General features: G+C 39.7%; 1 long non-coding RNA gene across 2 annotated transcripts; it reads right to left on the reverse strand.

The window, feature by feature from the left end:
* Positions 1-1,307: 1,307 nt before the first annotated feature.
* On the reverse strand, positions 1,308-4,982 carry LOC141814005 (uncharacterized). 2 transcript variants are annotated; one of them, XR_012600422.1, is made up of 7 exons: positions 4,766-4,982; positions 4,633-4,691; positions 4,440-4,550; positions 4,282-4,355; positions 4,056-4,195; positions 3,566-3,644; positions 1,308-1,515 (listed from the first exon to the last, which is right to left on the reverse strand). It is a non-coding gene; the product is annotated as an uncharacterized LOC141814005 (long non-coding RNA). The 2 variants fall into 2 exon arrangements; XR_012600421.1 differs by having other exon boundaries at positions 4,440-4,691.
* Positions 4,983-5,494: the final 512 nt, after the last annotated feature.

A 5,494-nucleotide genomic window follows, 5' to 3' on the forward strand; every position in this document is an offset into this window, starting at 1 on the left:
GATTCAATTTTGGTTCAAAACTAAATCATTTGGTTTACTGACCAAATGACTTCTGATTTGAACGAAATTAGTTTCATTCATTTCATCTTCGCAAGACGAATTCTATCATATTGTCCTTTGTCTGGTCCAACCAGATTTTATTTCTCTCATTCTGAGAATCCAATTATCAAACTCGTTTTAAATCCTTCGGAGAACATATAGTGCATGTGACCCAATAGGTTCTCGGTTATGTTGGCCATCCGTAATTAACCATTAATTATGGAACGATCATGAATGACACCTAGTAGTATATCATGATCCCCAATTGATCAAAAAATCAATAATTGATTCCAGAACATTTCTAAACCTTTCAGCAGCTCTACTGAATCGTGCCTTGCCTTGTTCCTTTCAACATCTTATACCCGCTTGGTTCAGGACATGGTCTATGTGTCAGTCCCCACTAGGCTGACTATGTCACACCTAGCCCAAGCTGCTTTCTTGTTCTATAGATTCAAGTTATTTGTACACGTATCCAAGAGTACCGTACTCTTGACATGTAATGTTTTGGCCAAAGACTTTTAGTAATAATCCTGACAAAAGCCGCAAGGTATATGTCTCCTTTTCAAAGGAGCAGTGAATCCTCTGTGGGCTATTCAAACACCTTCGGGCACTTCATCTTATACCCAATCATCTTGGGTCCACATCTCCTCAGAGATGCTTGCTTAAGATGTCAAAGTATAAGCCTTTGTGACCAAGGTGGCTTGAATATTGCAAGTCAAAGGAAACTCGCACTTAAGCTGCACTGAGATCTTCATTGACATACGAATAGAACCATATGAAGTCTCAAGGAAGGTCACTCCAATGAACTGGCTACCTTTAACTAGCATCCATGTTTAACTCTCAACATCTAATGTCTCCAGTAGTGAGATCAACTACTTAGCTAACCAAGGAGTTCAAAACGTGCTAGTCTCAACAGAATCAATGACGTCTGAGCTCATCAATTCCTCGATTAGGGATAATTCTAATACATTCATAATTACACGTGTAGAGATGCTCACTAGTTGTGATGTCACGACCTAGGAGATAGCCGTCCAAAAAATTTCGACAGCACCTCCCCAGTATCCCTGACAACTCCCTGTATACACACATATATAAAGGCCAACATGGCCTATCCATACTACAAAATATGGATTTATATACTAAACAGAAATAAAGGTGACCCATACGGCCACATACACATCCTACACAATTACTAGCGAGAAAACTCGTCAAATATGAAAAAAAACTCAAAATCATAGGAGTGGAAACATAAATCCAATAAAGTCCAATATAATGGATACAAGTCCAAGAAATACTACATGTGAAAACCATCATAATCATCAAGACGAAGTCGGAAATCCAAAACTATGAATCATAAACAACAACATGACAAGTATCATAAGTATACCACAATACATCACACACATAAAATCCCGTCGTCGTGAGATGACATCGGTGGCAAATCTCTGGCATCCTCTGTAAGCTCCTACTTGATATCTGGGAAGACAGAAAAATCCCAGGGTCCAAAGATGTGAGTACAAATACTCAGTGGGTAATATAGAAAGATAGTGCATGAATAAAAGAAATAGCAAAAGGATAGATACATACCAAAGGTCAACAAGGTATCAAGAATATCTCTGCAGATAAATAGCAACTAACATAGATCTCATGTAATGCACCATATGAATAACATGTCAAACATAGTGCAACAGTCAAGAGTCAAACAAGTAGACCATTAAAATGCAGTATCAGTGCGGTCCAATACATACATATATATATATATATATATATATTGTTGGGATCGGTGCGTTCGCTAGAGGGGGGGTGAATAGCGATTTTCGATCTTTGTCTGCAAAAGTGTTAGCGGAAGCAAAATAAACAAGAAAGAAAGAGATCAATCGCTAACCCGTTCGATTTACTTGGTATCCACCTCAACGAGGTGACTAATCCAATGATCCACACACACCACACGATCTTTCCACTATGAAATTTCTCCTTTTCGAAGAACCCTTCGAAGGTGGAGAAAACCCTCACAATCTTGATCTCTTCCTTACAATAATGAAGATTGAAGTTTAGAGGAAGAGAACACAAAAACACAGTGTGAATGTTCAGCAAAGAAGAAGAGAATCAGAGTTGTTGTTATTCTTCGCGTCGAACACCATTTTTATGTATTTCCATACATCAGTCGACTGCTCATAAGGCCAGTCGACTGATGACATTAATGGCTCATTAATTAGCATTAATGGCTCATTAATTAAATCAGATTTGCGCAGTTGTCAGCCAAACAGTCGACTAGCAGTCGACTACAAGAATCTCCAGTCGACTACTCCCAGTCGACTGATTAGTCGACTCCACTCGACTGATCTTTCTGTGTGTCTCGGATCAACCTCAGTCGACTGCTGGCAGGGCCAGTCGACTGCTCCAGCTGAAAACTCCCCCTTTCAGCTCTTTCTTTAACCCTTAGCCTTGACGCAAACCTTCAAACGCCTTCCACAAGCCTCGTGCTCATCCTTGCACTAGCTTGAGACGTTTTCCTCGGTTTCATCATGCTAAGTCATCCTTGCCAAGAGGTCGCGCCTCCGGGACTTCATCCTTTGCCAAGAGGCCGCGCCTCCGGGACTTTTCCATGTGCCAAGAGGCCGCGCCTCCGGAACTTCATCACTTGCCAAGTCTTCAAACCTGGACTTTCTTGTATACTTAAATTACACATGTTAGATCACCAACATTGCCTAACTTAAACCCATTTTAGCCAAACATTAAAATCCAATCACTTGGGGCACGATTGCACCAACATATATATATCAAGCACATGATGCGCATATGCATGATGCAACTGCCACACTCACTACAAAACTCGTGCAAGCATCTGAGTCTGGGAATGTCCGGCATCGGGGATCAGTACTCCGCGCTCTACAACAAAGTAGTCCGGTGATCCAGTAGCTATGATGAGCTACGTATACTATGGCCGATATCTATCCTCTAATACTCATCTTCAACATACCAACCATGTACTCTCCATGCCCTACCACGTGTCGAGGCAGATCATCGACTCGGCTGCGTACACTGCCTTACAGCCATCGACTGCGTACACTGCCATACAGTCGCCATCACCAAGATGGAAATAGAGTATAATAACCACCTATATAACAATGCCACTAAAGGTCATCTATCATCACGATAAACCCACATTATGGAATCTACAATCGTTATCATGCATCATGACGAGATGCTCAAATCGGGGTAATCATACGTACCAAACTAGTCAGTAAGCGTAGGTAATAAGCTCTACAGGTCATCAGTATCATAAGAAAGGAACTATATCAAATAGTGATCATCAAAGACATAAGAATGGATAGAATAATAATCAGAATGGTAATCCAAGTTCAATCGTACAAGGGCAAGCATGGTATAAATGTGAATAACATCAAAGGTATACAAGTATCAAACCGAAATAGAATCAAAGTATCAAACTACATCAATAGTAAAAGAATCATGCACTGGAAGAAAAGAAATGAACTATATCGACCAAATACAGTAAATTACCCACCTGATGTATCACAAGTCAAATCCTAGAGTCTCCAAAAATATCCTCGTATAGTATCGAAGTCCACAAATCGCTCAAGGTCCTGCAAGAAGAATAAAACTATCCTAAATGCCATGATATATCAAAGAAATCCTAATCAAACCATAGTCAGTTTGATTCTATTCAATTAACCTAACTTGGGTTAGACTAATCTAACCGTAGGATAGCCATTAATAGGGTTTAACTAATCCACTAATTAGTTGTATTAAATAATTAATACAACTAATCTCATGTTTAATTAAATCCAAGCTAACCACATTAGATTAATAAACCCAATTTAACTCAATCAAAACCTAATAACAATAGATTAGATCTTAATTTAAGTTAACCACATTCTAATTGATTTAAACTAACCTAACTAACCTAGTTACATAACTCTAATAAATAAATAAATAACCCAACCAAACAGATCCATAATTGATTCAACATCATCCCTAAAAATTCAATCACTTACCTTAAATCTGATCAAATCCCTAATCCAAGCCCCGATCTCAGATCTGAGCCCAATCCTCAAGCTCAGCAACCCTAGCTCAGCCAAGAACTCCAATTCTCCTTCTTCCTTGCTGCCAGAAATCCAAATCCCCCTGGATTAGCCTAACAGCGACCAGATCTAATTCAATCCGCAATTCAGATGAAATTCCATAAATCAAATCAATCTATAGTTCCGATAGGAAGCTTACCTCCAATAGAGCCTCTGCCCTAGCAAATTCCAGATCCAAGCTCCGTTCCAAAGTCAGCTTGAACAAAACAAATCCTGCTCGATTCCAATCAACAGTAACCAAAACTCCCTATCTCTAACCAATACCAAATTCAATCAGATCAACAAGGAGAAACTCACCTCAGATTTGAATCGCTTGCCCTAGAAATCTTTGCTCTGTTCTTAAATCAAGGTTGCTGTCAACACCTAATCGATAAACCTATTTCCTAATGAATCAGCAAGCTCACGAATCTGAAAAAACTCAACGAACGCCCTAATTAGGAATTCAACTAGGGATTAAACTCTCCAATTCAAAGCTCCTTCCAAACTCTACGTTGTATCTATCGCCACCGATCAGAATCGCCACCAACTCTACAGATCCAATTCCACAACCTGGGAACCCAAGAAATCTGAAATCCGAAGGAATCCCAAGGAGAAACCACAGATCTAAAACCATTTCAGCTTACCGGTTGATCTTTCAAGCTCAATCTCTCTTACCCGCGTCGATTGCCGTCGTCCCTGACCTGCGTCCAGCCAAGCCCCGACAGAAGATCAGGAACGGAGAGGAAGAGAATGGCTCGATTCAAAGCCTTGGATGACGCCCTCTTGTAGCTGGCACCGGCAGAAGATCGAGAACCGTGGCTGGAGAAGCTTCGTCGGCGAAGTGGGAAGAGAGATCGCAGTTTCGCGATTTGGGAAGAATGGCACTGTTCGCGATTGAGAAGAACTCTTAACGAGTTCTTCTACTAACGGATCAAATGGTTAGGATCCAATAACCCTAACCACATTAACCCTTATACCTCCTTAAGTTATCAATTGGGTTTTAATATAGCATATGGGCTTTTCTAATTGGGCTCATTTAAATGAAGCTTTAGGCCTAGCCCGATTAGGTTTAATAGGGTTGATTTAAAGGGTTAAATAGACTCTCAATTAGGTTAGCTATGTGGGTTTAATCGTAAACCCAAATGAAATTTAATCCATTAAGTGTCTAGCTTTTAATAATTAATTAACCCCTTAAATGACTTCGTCAATTCCCTTTTAAACCTTAATAATTAGGATAAATTTATTTGCAAATTACCCCTTAACTTCCGGTATTTTACATGTGATCCAATCATAAATTCTCTCACGCTATAAATTGTATTACGGACATTCAGCATTTGAGTTTAAAATCCAATCAAACACATATGAAATGTGCA

The sequence above is a fragment of the Curcuma longa genome, chromosome 20 (assembly GCF_044706935.1).
Source record: "Curcuma longa cultivar G26 ecotype Majalengka, Jawa Barat chromosome 20, ITB_CL_G26_1.1, whole genome shotgun sequence".
Lineage (NCBI taxonomy): Eukaryota > Viridiplantae > Streptophyta > Magnoliopsida > Zingiberales > Zingiberaceae > Curcuma > Curcuma longa.